General features: G+C 39.5%; 1 pseudogene; it reads left to right on the top strand.

Annotated features, from left to right (window-relative positions):
* The window catches only part of LOC129888599 (receptor-like protein kinase HSL1), a 28,542-nt pseudogene extending 14,769 nt beyond the window's left edge, over window positions 1-13,773 (top strand).
* The last annotated feature ends 395 nt before the right edge of the window (window positions 13,774-14,168 follow it).

Consider the following 14,168-nt stretch of genomic DNA (forward strand, 5'->3'; position numbering starts at 1 on the left):
CTGATGTGAAGTATATTCAGTTCTATTATATGACCTGATATACTTCAACTGGTAGCCACTCTCCCTTTCTACCATAGCCTTGAATTCTTTGAAAACAGAAAACACCTGAACTTTGCTACTTAGAAAAAAGACCCATGTCATTCGAGTAAGGTCATCTATAAAGAGAATAAAATATTTATTCCTACTCAAAGAATATGTCCTAATTGGTCCATATATATCTGTATGAACCAACTCTAGCTTTTCCTTCGCCCTCCAAAGACTTCCTTTAGAAAAGGATCGTCTATGCAATTTACCAAATTGACATGACTCATAAATATCTCGGCACATGTCAATTTTGGTTACATCAAGCACCATACCCTTGGATTGCATATAAACCAATGAACTAAGGTTGTAATGACCGAATCTTTTGTGCCAAAGCCAAGTATCACTCATTTCAACATTGAAAGAGCAACTTTCAGCAGAATAACATGAAATTGGAAAGAAATTTCCAATTATGCTAATTTTAGCTACTTCACAACTTTTACGATCATAAATGACACATTTTTTATCCTTTAAAGTAAGTAAGTAATTATTATGAAGTAATTGAGCAACACTCAACAAGTTTTGAATTAAGCTTGGCACATAAAGAACATTATTTATGATTTTCATACCTTCATCCGCAGGAAATTTTACGAACCCTCTACCTTGAGCTTGCACCAGTACACATTTTCCAAGCTTCACTTTGGTCCCATCAGACCTATCCAAGCTAACAAATAGATTTTCATCAATCACCATATGCCTTGTGCATGCACTATCGACGTACCAATTGCATCAATCAACATGTGATGTGTGTGAAGCCATGAATACCTCTTCCTCTGTTTTTAACTTGGTGATCTTCCGCAAAATTTACTCGTTGGAAAGACTGACCACTTTGAGTTTGCTTTTGCCTGCAATACTTCTCAATATGCCCATATTTCTTACGTGAATAGGGGACCTCTTGGACTTTTGCCAACAATTCTTCTCCAAGTGGTTTGTCTTCTTACAAATACCACAAGGTGGAAATTTACCCCTCCTCAAAAATTCACCTTGGTATCCACAAAATTTCACCTCTCTAGAGTGGTTTAAAGAGACTTTGTTTTCTTCCTTTTGTTGCCTGAATTTATGCCTTACTTGAAAGGCATCTTCTACTATCCCTTCGCTTCTCATGGTTACCCTTTGCTCTTGGATTTGCAATTTAGAGATCAGCTCAGCTATTGAAAGAGTAGTCAAGTCACAAAACTCTTCAATAGCTAAGATTTTTGATTCAAACTTTTCCGGAAGGCTAACCATGATCCTCTCTACAACCTTCTGGTCTGGAAAGTTTTCACCAAGTATCCTAATTTGGTTCACAATATCTATCAGTTTGGAAGAGTATTCTTTCACACTATCCGAATCCTTCATCTTCAAGAGCTCAAACTCCCTCTTCAAATCTAAGACCTTAACCGACTTAACTCTGTTGCTGCCTTAAAACTCCTCCTTTAGCTTATTCCAAGCTTCTTTGGTTGTCTCACAAGCCACAATCCTTGTAAACATAACTTCTGTAAGGCTGGAATGGATGCAAATGAGAGCTCTTGGAGATTTAGTCACCAACTTATCATACTTTTTTATATCATTGAGAGTTGGGTTGTCTCTTAATAGCTGGAAAACAGGTTCTCCTCTCTCAATGACATTCCACAAGTTGAGAGCCTTCAAATAGGCCTTCATTTTAATAGCCCAAATATGATAATTATCGCTAGAAAAAATCGAAGGACCTATCGTTGGTTGATTTTCTGGTGCCATGTTTTCTAGCAAATAGATTCAAGAAAAAAAATCTTAAAAAAGATGAGCCAATCAACAAAAAAATAAATTCAAATCCCGTAAGAGATGGGCTCTGATACCATGTTACAAGAAGGATTAGAAAATGGAAAGTTGAAGCACTGAATAAAATGTAGTTGTAGATTGCTATAAACCTATAGGGAAGAAGAAGAGAAAGCTGGAATATTTTAAGTATTCTTCTTATTTCTATATTGTTAATTACATAGGCTACACACACACACATATATAGTGTATGTATGAGGATTACACACCACAAAACAAGCAGAAAAAAAACTCACACAATACATATGTGGCCAACTAACCACCACTTAGTTTTAAATAAAAGTCTTGGTTACTACATAAAAATATGTACTAAGTAGGAGTTTCTTAGATAAATCTTAATGTAATGACCCTGAAGGTCATTTTTGGAATTTTTATAAAATAACCATTTTACCCCTTTCTTTAGTTGTCCCGAGTCATTTTTGATTAGTATCGGGTGTTGATTTTTAGAAAATTCTATAAAAAGTTAAGTCTTTGGAAATTTTGAATTTTCATAAGCTTTAACTATTAAAAAGTGGTATTTGGGGTCAATCAAAGCTACAGGTCTTGAAATGGAATTCCATCAATTTCAGCAACTCCGAAATGTCGAAATAGGCATAAGAGACTTTACAGAATCAGTTTTGGAGTTGTAATGAAAATTTGAGGTCTTGCGTTGAGAATTTGATGAATTTTAAGCTAAGGTTTGACTTTGGTCAAATTTTGGAGTTTTGATACTCGAAATATAATTTCGATGACTCCGCTGGGTTCAGGAGATGTTTTTTGGTCTAGAAGAAATATTGGTTGAATTTTTAGAGGTCCCGAGCCTATTTTGGTATTTTAAAGGCCTAAGTTAGTTTAGTTGCGATTTTTTGAATTCTGGATCAAGGAGACCTCGAATTCGAATTCTGATGTTTTCATCAGCTCCAAAATATCCAAATTAGGCTAGTAGCATTGTTGGTATGACTATCGAGGCAATCAATACGAGTTTGGGGCCATTTGACGCTTTTGACTTTGAAAGTTAGCCTATGGTTGACTTTGATCAACATTCTTGGAAAACCTACCCGAATGAAAATTCTGACAACACAATTATTTATGGAATATCGATTTTGGTCTAGGACAATCGTTCGTTCACTTTTTGAGTATTCTGAACTAATATCGAGGCCCGTTGTGAAATGTGGCTTAAATGACTCTTAGATGTGGGACCCATATTTTATTAAAATGATCTCATATGGGAATTCTGAATGCGCCATTGAGTCCAAAATGTCGAATTTAGTGGGGTAGCATATCTGGTTTATTTTTATTGTATTTCGAACGAATTTCGAGCACCCCGTCGGAGATTTTGGATTTTTCCAAAATCTACAAAAAAACTGCAGCAACTTTACCCTTTTTTTGGGTTGATCTCAACTTTAAAACCCTTTATCTTGGGCTATAGACCTCTAAATTGGGTGATTCAAAAGGAAAACTTGTGATATTTTTCATGGAGAACTCATTGGAGAGCTTGAAAACTTATTTGGAGCAATCGATTTAGGTAAAAATCATGATTCTATTTGCAGCAGTGTCCATTTTCGAATTGAGTTTTTGAAGAACTTTGAGAAGTTATTTTTGAACCTATATAAACCCGATTTTGGTGATTCAAGGGTCTAAATTCAAGAGAATTTCGTGAAAAATCTCTTGGTAATCTCAAAAATGTGAGGGGAAGATTCGTTTGAGGTAAAAATGCATTTTTATTTACTTAGTGAGTCTTTTTCCTAATGAAATTTTATTGAATTTTGGAAGAGTGTATCTTGGTCAATATAACTCCATTTTGAGTGATTATTGAGGCTAGATTATGGAGTTTTATGCAAGGATCATCATAGTATAATTTTTTTGGGTTGAAAGAGTGTGTGTCTTCAAAATTTGCTAATTTTGATACTGTCATTTTTGATCCATTAGTCGGAATTTATGAGTTTTGATTGCATGATCATCCCGCATAGTTTTCCACCCTGAATTATGTTATAAATATGATTTGTGAGCTCGGAGTGATGTTTGGAACCTACTTTGGGGGGTCAAATCAGAATTTTATATATGGGTCCAACAATTCCCGTTTTAGAACCCAAAATTAGTCCATCTCCAAAAATTATGAAATTAGTGTCTAAACGACCGTATTGACATCATGGTTCTATTTTTGACAACGTGATAGCATTCTGAGGTAGTTCAAAAGGGAAAAGCTCTGGCAGAGTGATTTAGAGTCACATGTTTAGCCTACAGGTAGGCTACAGTTTTACCTTTCTTTAGATTGAGATGGAATGTGTGAAAATATGTTGAAATAGTTGGAATTTGGGTTGGTTAGTTTAATTGTATATTTTAGGTGTTAGAAATCATGTTTTAGGCTTGTTATCGGGTTTTTTGGATATTTAGAAGCATGCGTATCTTGTCGTTATTTGTTAGTATTACAAGGAGAGTTGAATGAGCATATTTTTACTACTATGCAATATGTTGGCCTTAGTATAGGGTGTAAACTTGCTTTAGATGCCCTGACGTTGCTTCGGTGGACTTAGATCTTTGTAGAATAGTGTAGCGGGCTAGTGCCTGATAGTTTGGCCTTAGTTAGACATTACCCTTGCTCTTAAAAATATCCTCATCCATAAATTGGTATAATCATGACTTTTGTGATGCATCGGCTATACTAGATTTCATGAGCGTTGACTTTGGTTTCCATTCCAGTTTTGGCGGCATATCGGTTGACTCATTAGAAAGGGGATTTTTGGTACTGTTGTATTCTAGTTGAGAAGTAGAATATTTGGCATCATGGATAAATTATCTGTGAGGATTCGGGTACCAAGTCCCGACCTCCATTCTGAATTATCGGGGAGCATCTGGGTATTCAGCCCCGGCCTCTACCGTCTTGCTAGTATGATGAGCATTCGAGTATCTAATCTCAGCCTTGATCATACCGATGTATTATAATGAGCATCTGTGTATCCATTCCTGGCCTCGACTGCACTTATGTATTATGGTAAGCATGCAGGTACCCAGTCCCAGCCTTGGCCACTTTAAATATTTGGGCAAGTATTTGGGTCTTAGTCCCGGCCTCAACCCCTAAGGCAGCCCTAGTTCAATTGACTCTTGGAGATTCTAGGCTTAGAAATGATACAATACTTCGGTTTTTGATATCGCAGATTCTTTGTTCCTAGCCTTGGTAGTTATAGCTATTATGTGTACTCAGCGGGCTTATGGAGGATCATTCGGGTTTTTGTTTAACTTACGCACGAGTGTCCCAGTTGGGCTTATGGGGGTCCAGTTGGGTATAGTTAGCTGTATTTCTCATAGGTAGTACTCTTTTCCCTTTTGATGCTTATGTTGACTCCTATTTAGGCTATTCCTCTTTTTCATATTATTTTTACTCTTTCTGCTCAGTCGGCCTATGATGCCTACTGGGTACCTATTGTCTTGGTCTTCATACTACACTCTGCATCTACGTTCGTGATGCACAACCGAGCACCAGCTGCCACTGTGGATAGATCGAGCCTGTTGTAGTCAACTTTGAAGACTAGGGTGAGCGCTTGGCGTTTTTGGATCATTTTTGTCTCCTTCAGTATGGATGGCCCATCTTTTGCCTTCTGAGACTAGCCAGTTGTTGTATATACTTTTGGTCCACTTTTGAGACTTGTACTCATCTTTTATTTTATAGCAGCTCTGTACTTGTCACTTCCAGATTTTAAGAGGGATCTTTAGTTTTTTATATTATGTTTTGGTTTACTTTCACTTATTCTTTCTGCCAATCTTTATACTTTGCCACTCTTGTTTAGTTTCTACCCTAAAATTCATTATTTGAAGTTCTGGGTTGACGGGTTGCCTTACCTACTAGTTATAGTAGGTGCTAACATGACCTGAGGAATTGGGTCGTGACTAGTTGGTATCAGAGCCCCAGGTTTGTTGGTCTCACTTGTACAGAGCTAACGTCTAATAGAGTCTCGCGGATGGGTGCGGAGTCGTCTGTAACTTATCTTCGAGAGGCTACAAGATGTCATTAGGAACATTCTTTATATTGTATCATTTTGTGCAGTGTTATGTCTTATTGATTTCCTAAAATCTCATTTGTTCTACTTTTTCGCAGGGATGGTTCGTACGCACAGTACCACCGATCGTGATAACACACCAAGGCCTAGCATGCCTAGAGGCTGTCCTCGTGGGATAGGTAGGGGAGCAGCACTATCTCCCAACTCAGAGATAGAGATGAAGTTGGTAGACGAGCATCAGGACGCTACTATTCCTACTTAGCCAGAGGGACCACCACCAGTGGCACAACCATCAGCCACACCAGTTATAACCCCAGAACTACAAGCGTCGATTGTGCAACTTCTCATGGACATTGGGGTTATACCACAGGCCCCGACCCCTATAGCGGGCATACTAGCACCTCGGGATATGCTCGTCCAGCCAGCACTGGAGGTTCAGCTGCCTCCACCAGTTGTTGCACCCCCGCTAGCAGTTCTGGATTGTATTTCATAGGCTGCCACCCCTGATATTTTCTAGAGCCATTAGCGAGGATTTTATGGAGTTCTTAACTACCTGTCAAGAGCAGCTCCATTCCTTAGGTCTTGTGGAGTCCAGAGGCGCCTACTTCACTACTCACTAGTTTAGAGGGGCAGCCAGATAGTGGTGGCACTCTTATTTGCAGTCCAGGCCAACTAGGTCACCACTATTGACATGGGCCCAGCTCTTAGAGGCTTACCTGACTTGATACATCCCTAGGAGTGTTAGGGACAAACTCCGAGATCAGTTTACTTAATTGGAGCAGGGACACATGACGATTGCGGAGTACAAGGCCAGATTTTATCAACTTTCCTGACATGCCACTATGATTCTACCCATGGAGGAGGAGCGGGTATGATATTTTATGTGTGGATTGAGACCTTACCTGAGGTTGGGGATTGAGCATTTGGTTTCTGTGGGCTACTCTTTTCTGGAGGTGGTGGATCATGCCCGCACGATCGAGATTATTCATTATCAGGCCCAAAAGGGCAGCAATAAGAGACCCAGGCATCATGGTAGCTATAGTAGGTACCATTCTAGAGCTCATGATAGTTATGACAGGCCCCGCTAGCAGTTCCAGCAGGATAGGTACTAGTAGAGTCAGTCCATCTGGCCGATTTAGGCTGCCCTACTAGTAGTTGAGTGTAGTCAGCCCTGTTCGGGGGGTTCCACCGTAGGGCAGAGCTCGAGGGGATCATGTTTGTTTCCTTCCTACCAGGGATGAGTTATCACAGGTCGCTCAGCTTCAAGATACTTCGATTGTGGCTCACTGTAGCACTAGGCTAGGAAGTGTCCTGGCTAGGCTAGACCATTGGTAGTAGCACCATCTCTACTAGGAGGTATAGATTGGGGTCACGACCGCAGCAATGATGATCAGGGTTTTCGAAGAGGTCCCCGAGGAGGCAGGTCAAGTAGTAGGGCAATTGTTCGTGGAGGAGGCCGATAGGGCCACTTCTATGCTGCTCCGGCGAGGGTAGAGGCTAAGGCATCAGATGATGTTATAACAGGTACTATCCTTATTTTTTAGCAGATTGCTTCAGCTTTATTTGATCCAGGTTCCACATACTCCTATGTGTCTATATATTTTTCTCTATATTTGGGTATTCCTTATGAGTCACTTGAGGTCTCGTTGCATGTTTTTACCCTAGTAGGGGATTCTTTAGTAGTGGATCAGGTTTGTAGATCTTGTATGGTGACTATTTAGAGGCATGAAACTCGGGCAGATCTTATTTTACCTGATATGCTGGACTTCGATGTTATTCTGGGCATGGATTGACTATCCCCTCATTATGAGGTTTTGGATTGTTATGCCAAGACTATTACATTAGCCATGCCTGGTATTCCTCCGGTCTTGTGACAGGGCATTTTTAGTCACTTGCCTACTAGTATCATATCATTTATGCGAGCCCAATGGCTAGTTGCGTTTGGGTGCTTGATGTACTTAGCATATATCCATGATGTGTCCAGCGAGGCTCCTACTATTGATTCAGTCCCCGTGGTTAGGGAGTATACTGATGTCTTCCTCACTAACCCACCTGGCCTACCCCCAGAGAGAGATATTGACTTTGCCATAGATTTGGAGCTGGGAACTAAACTTATTTCTATACCACCTTACCGTATGGCCCCCGCAGAGCTTAAGGAGCTTAGCATACAGATTAAGGATCTTCTAGGTAAGGGATTTATTCGACTGAGTGTATCACCATGGGGTGCATTCGTCCTGTTTATTAACAAGAAGGATGAGACTATGGGATATGTGTTGATTACAGGCAGCTGAACAAGGTGACGATGAAAAACTGTTACCTCATGCCTCGTATCAATGATCTATTCGATCAGCTTCAGGGTGAAACTATATTTTCTAAGATTGACTTGAGGCCTGGATACCACCAGTTGTGGATCAGAGCAGCCGACATTTCTAATACTATTTTTTGGACTCGCTATGGTCACTATGAGTTTCTTGTGATGTCTTTTGGTCTTACCAATGCCCCCACAGCTTTTATGGACTTTATGACTTGAGTATTCAAGCCTTATCTTGACTTCTTCATGATTGTATTCATCGATGACATACTAGTATACTCGCGGAGTAGGGAGGAGCATGCGCAACACATGAGGGTTGTGCTCCAGACTTTGAGAGATCAGCATCTTTATGCTAAATTCTCAAAGTATGAGCTTTGGTTGGAGTCTGTGGCATTTATGGGACACGTGGTGTCCATAGAGGGTATAAGGGTGGATTCGGCGAAGATTAAGGTTATTCGTGGTTGGGCTAGGCCCACATATATTATGAAGATTCGGAGTTTTGTTGGATTGGCTTAGTATTATAGATGATTCATTGAGGGTTTCTCCACTATTGTAGCCCCATTGACCCATTTGACCCGCTAGGATGTTCCTTTTATGTGGTCCGAAGAGTGTGAGTCAGGCTTTTGGAAGCTTAAAGGGTTGCTTACCATCGCTCCTGTTCTGACTCTTCCAGTTAAGGGAGAGATCTTTTTGGTATATTGTGATGCTTCTAGTGTAGGTATTGAGTGTGTACTAATGCAGCAAGGCTGAGTTATTGTTTATGCTTCTAGATAGTTGAAAGTACACGAGCATAATTACCCCACTCATGACCTGGAACTGGCGATGGTAGTTTTTGTGCTCAAGATGTGGAGGCACTACTTATACAGAGTCTATTTCTATATATATACAGATCACCGCAACTTACAGTATATTATGAGTCAGAAGGATCTTAATTCTAGACAGCGGTGCTGGATTGAGCTACTGGCTGATTATGACATTTCTATCCTCTACCACCCGGGCAAGGCGAATGTAGTAGTGGATGTCTTGAGCCGGAAGATGGGAAGTATATGTAGTTTAGCTTACTTATCTGCTGCGGAGCGACCCCTAGCTTTGGACATCTAGTATTTGGCTAATCGGATGGTCAGGTTGGAAATCTTAGATTCCAGACCGATTTTGGCTTTTGTGGGAGCTCAATCATCTCTACTAGATCAGATTTGAGGCTACTAGTTTGAGGATGGAGCATTGGTAGATCTTTGAGAGTTAGTATTGTGAGGCAAGGGTGGCCAGGCTTTTATAAATTCGGATGGTATACTATGGTTCGATTGTCGCCTTTGTGTTCCCAAAGTTGGAGACTTTATTTAGTTGGTCCTTCACAAGGCCCACTAGTCTAGATATTCTATCCATCCGGGCACCGCGAAGATATATCGGGATTTGAGACAGCATTACTGGTGGTGTGGTATGATGAGAGATATAGATGAGTATGTATCCCATTATTTAAGTTGCTAGCAGGTTAAGGTCGAGCATCAGCGGCCTGGTAGAGTCTTTCAGAGATTACCCATTCCCGAGTGGAAATAGGAACGGATTACCATGGACTTCATGATGGGATTGCCTTGAATATCCAGAGGTAATGATAGTATTTAGGTCATCATTGATCGATTGACCAAGTCAGCGCATTTCTTGCCAGTACGTTCCACTTTTACTACAGATCATCTAGCTCAAATCTATGTTTAGGAGGTGGTCCGTCTGCACGGGGTATCAGTATCCATTATATCAGATAGGGGATCTTAATTTACTTCTAATTTTTGAAGGGACTTTCAGAGAGAGTTGGGCATCCGGGTTGATCTTAGCATGACATTTCATCCACAGACCGGCGGTCAGTCAAAGCGTACTATTCAGGTTCTGGAGGATATCCTGCGAGCTTGTGTATTAAAGTTTGAGGGTCATTGGGAGCAGTACTTGCCTTTGGCAGAGTTTGCGTACAACAACAGCTACCACTCTAGTATTCAGATAGCCCCGTTCGAGGCCTTATATGGTAAACGTTGTCGCACTCTGGTTGGTTGGTTTGAGTCTTCAAAGCCTGGTCCACACAGTACCGATTTACTTTGGGATGCTATAGCCAGAGTCTGGGTTATTCAGGATAGGCTGAGGATAGCTCAGAGTAGGCACCAGAGTTATGAAGATCGCACGCGTCGGCCCTTACGCTTCAAGGTGGGAGATCGGGTGTTCTTGTGGGTGTTGCCTTTAAAAAGCGTGATGAGATTTGGCAGGCGGGGAAAGCTTAGCCCTAGGTATATCGGGCCCTTTGAGATTCTGAGGAGAGTTGGCAAGGTTTCTTATGAGTTGTCTTTGCTACCAGTATTTTCAGCTATACACCCTGTTTTTCATGTCTCTATGCTGCCGATATATTCCAGATGAGTCTTACGTGCTTCAGTATGATTTTGTTGAGTTGGATGATTGCCTGACTTTTGTTGAGGAACTGATTGCTATTCTAGCCAGAGATGTTCGCCATATTCATTCTAAGTCCATCCCTGTTATTAAGATCCAGTGGCGCCATCGTCCGATCGAGAAAGCTATATGGGAGACCGAGTAGGAGATGCGGGAGCAGTTCCCCAGCTTATTGACCCTTCAGGTATAATTTTCTCCTTACTTTTGCAGACGAAAGTTCTTTTAGTAGTGGATGTTGTAATGATCCTGAAGGTCATTTTTGGATTTTTTGTAAAATAACCATTTTTTGGATGTGGAACCCACTTTTTATTAAAATGATCTTGTATAGGAATTCATAATACGCCATTGAGTCTGAATGTTGAATTTAATGGGGTGGCATATCTGGTTTATTTTTATTGGATTCCGAACGAATCTCGAGCACCTCATCGATGATTTTGGATTTTTCCAAAATGTACAAAAAAACTGCAGCAGCTTTACCCTTTTTTGGAGTTTTATCTCAACTTTAAAACCCTTTATCTTGGGCTATAGAGCTCCAAATTAGGTGATTCAAAAGGCAAACTTGTGAGATTTTTCATGGAAAACGCATTGGAGGGCTTTAAAACTAATTTGGAGTATTCGATTCAAGTAAAAATCATGATTCTATTTGCAGTAGTGTCCATTTTCGAATTGAGTTTTTGAAGAACTTTGAGAAGTTATTTCTTGACCTATATAAATCGAATTTTGGTGATTCAAAAATCTAAATTCAAGAGAATTTCATGAAGAATCTCTTGGTATCTCATAAACGTGAGGGGAAGATTTGTTTGAGGTAAAAATATGTTTTTAGTTACTGATTGAGTCTTTTCCAGAATGAAATTTTATTGAATTTTGGAAGAGTGTATCTTGGTCAATATAACTCCGTTTTGAGTGATTCTTTAGTCTAGATTGTGGGGGGTTTTGCAAGAATCGTCATTGTGTAATTTTTTTGGTTGAAAGAGTGTGTGTCTTCAGAATTTGCTGATTTTGATGCTGCCATTTTTGAACCTTTAGTTAGAATTTATGAGTTTTGGTTGCATTCTCATCCCGCATAGTTTCCCACCCTGAATTATATTATAAATATGATTTGTGAGCTCGAGGTGACATTTGAAACCTGCTTTGAGGGTTCAAATCCAGAATTTCATATGTGGGTCCACAATTCCTATTTTAGAATCCAAAATTGGTTCATATCCAAAAATTATGAAATTAGTGTCTAAACGACTGTATTGACGTCGTGGTTCTGTTTTTGATAGCGTGACAGCATTTTGAGCTAGTTCGAAAGGGAAAAGCTCTGGCACAGTAATTTGGAGCCGCGTGTTTAGCCTATAGATAAGCTATAATTTTACCTTTCTTTATATTGAGCTAAAATGTGTGAAAATATGTTGAAATAGTTGGAATTTGGGTTGGTTAGTTTAATTGTATATTTTAGGTGTTAAAAATCATCTTTTAGGCTTGTTATCGGGTTTTTTTGATATTTAGAAGTATGTGTATCTTGTCGTTATTTGTTAGTATTCTAAGGAGAGTTGAATAAGCATTTTTTTGATACTGTGCAATATGTTGGCCTTAGTATAGGATGTAAACTTGCTTTAGATGCCCCAACGTCGCTCCGGTGGACTTAGATCCTTGTAAAATGGTGTAGCGGGCTAGTGCTTGGTAGTTTGGCCTTAGTTAGGCATTACTCTTGCTCGTTGAGACTAGCCAGTTATTGCATATATTTTCGGTCCACTTTCAGGACTTGTACTCATCTTTTATTTTGTAACAGCGCTGTAGTTGTGACTTCCAGGTTTTTAGAGGGATCTTTAGTTGTTTATATTATGTTTTGGTTTACTTTCGCTTATTCTTTCTGCCGATCTTTATACTTCGCCACTCTTGTTTAGTTTCTACCCTTAAACTCATTACTTGAAGTTCTGGATTGATAGGTTGGCTTACCTACTAATGGGTTATAGTAGGTGCCATTATGACCTGAGGAATTGAATCGTGATACTTAATTTCCTAACACTGTTTCACTGGTGATGAGGTTTGAAAACTTTTGAGATCACAAGACTTGATTATTCCTATTATAAGAGTTGGTATAGCTATATAGTTATTATGGATCTTTTACAGAACTAGAAAACATTGGTGGAAAACAAAGAAGCAGAATGTCAAAGATGACATAAAGTTTATTTCATTTCAAAAGTTGAAGGTGACGACAGAAAACATTTTTTCTAACTTGACAGACGAAAACATAATAGGAAATGGAGGATGAGGGAAGTCTATCAAGTTGTGATCGACCAAATAGGCAATACTTATGCTGTTAAAAGCATAGGACCTGGCAAAGAATCAGGTGGAAGACCACAAAAGGAATTCCTGGCTGAAGTTAGAACACTTGGTAGCATTCGACACAACAACATTGTCAAGCTCATGTGTTGCATCTCAAGTGTAGACAAAAATCTTCTAGTCTATAAATACTTTGAGAAGCAGAGCCTAGACAAATGGCTTCACCGAAAGAAAAGAGAAGCATCACCAGGTGAAAGTAGTACCCCAGACCTGAATCGGCAAAAGAGATTAAAAATAGCCACTGGTGCAACTCAAGGACTCAGCTATATACACACAACTTTACTCGACCCATCATTCATAGAGACATTAAGTCCAGCAATAGCCTTCTGGACTCAGAATTCGATGCGAAAATAGTAGATTTTGAACTAGAGAAAATACTATTTAGGCGGGATGATGATCCTGAGACAGCTTCTGCTATTGCTGGAACATTTGGTTACATTACGCCAGGTATATTACATTTCAAATATCTAGTGTACCTCGAGAATTTCACAAAAGAATTTATCCAACTCTAATATTAAATTTTAATGTTTGGTCCTCATAGAGTATGCCTTGACATTCAGAGTGAATATAAAGATAGATATCAATAGCTTTGGAGTGGTGCTATTAGAATTAACAACAGGGAGACAACCCATTCTCAGAGAGGAGCAAATAAATCTAGCACAATGGGCTCAACAACATTACAGAGATGGGAATTTCATTGTTGAGGCCCTTGATGAAGAAATCATGGAAACAAGTAATGTGGAAAAAATGAGAGGTGTTTTTAAATTAGGATTGATGTGTACTGGAGCATCACCATCTAGTAGGCCGTCAATGAAGGAGGTCTACAACATTCTTCAAAGCCTCAGAGACCCCATATTTTGAGAGAATAGAATGTTTAGCCTTACATAGATAAACGTAGTTGTAATTTTTTTAACAAAATGAGAAAGTCGCTTCGGTAGTGATGTATACTTTAGTAATACTGTCGGAGGACAACTTTTATCCTCAGACATATCAATAGCCTCGGCTATTTTAAGTGGTTTCAAGTACAAGGGCTTGTAAGCTTTACCTTAGAATGTGATTCCTTGTTCATTATTGAGATGTCACAAGGCAAGCACTAAGTGTCTTGGCAATTAGTGTACATATATCATTTAAGAGATTAGACAGATTTTAAGTACACTGAGTGTCACGACCCGATTCCTCGAGTCGTGATCCATTAGTAGGTAAGTCAAATCGTAATCCAGAATAGCTAGTAATGAGTATATGGGTAGAGATTAAAT

The sequence above is a fragment of the Solanum dulcamara genome, chromosome 5, assembly GCF_947179165.1.
Source record: "Solanum dulcamara chromosome 5, daSolDulc1.2, whole genome shotgun sequence".
NCBI classification, from domain to species: domain Eukaryota; kingdom Viridiplantae; phylum Streptophyta; class Magnoliopsida; order Solanales; family Solanaceae; genus Solanum; species Solanum dulcamara.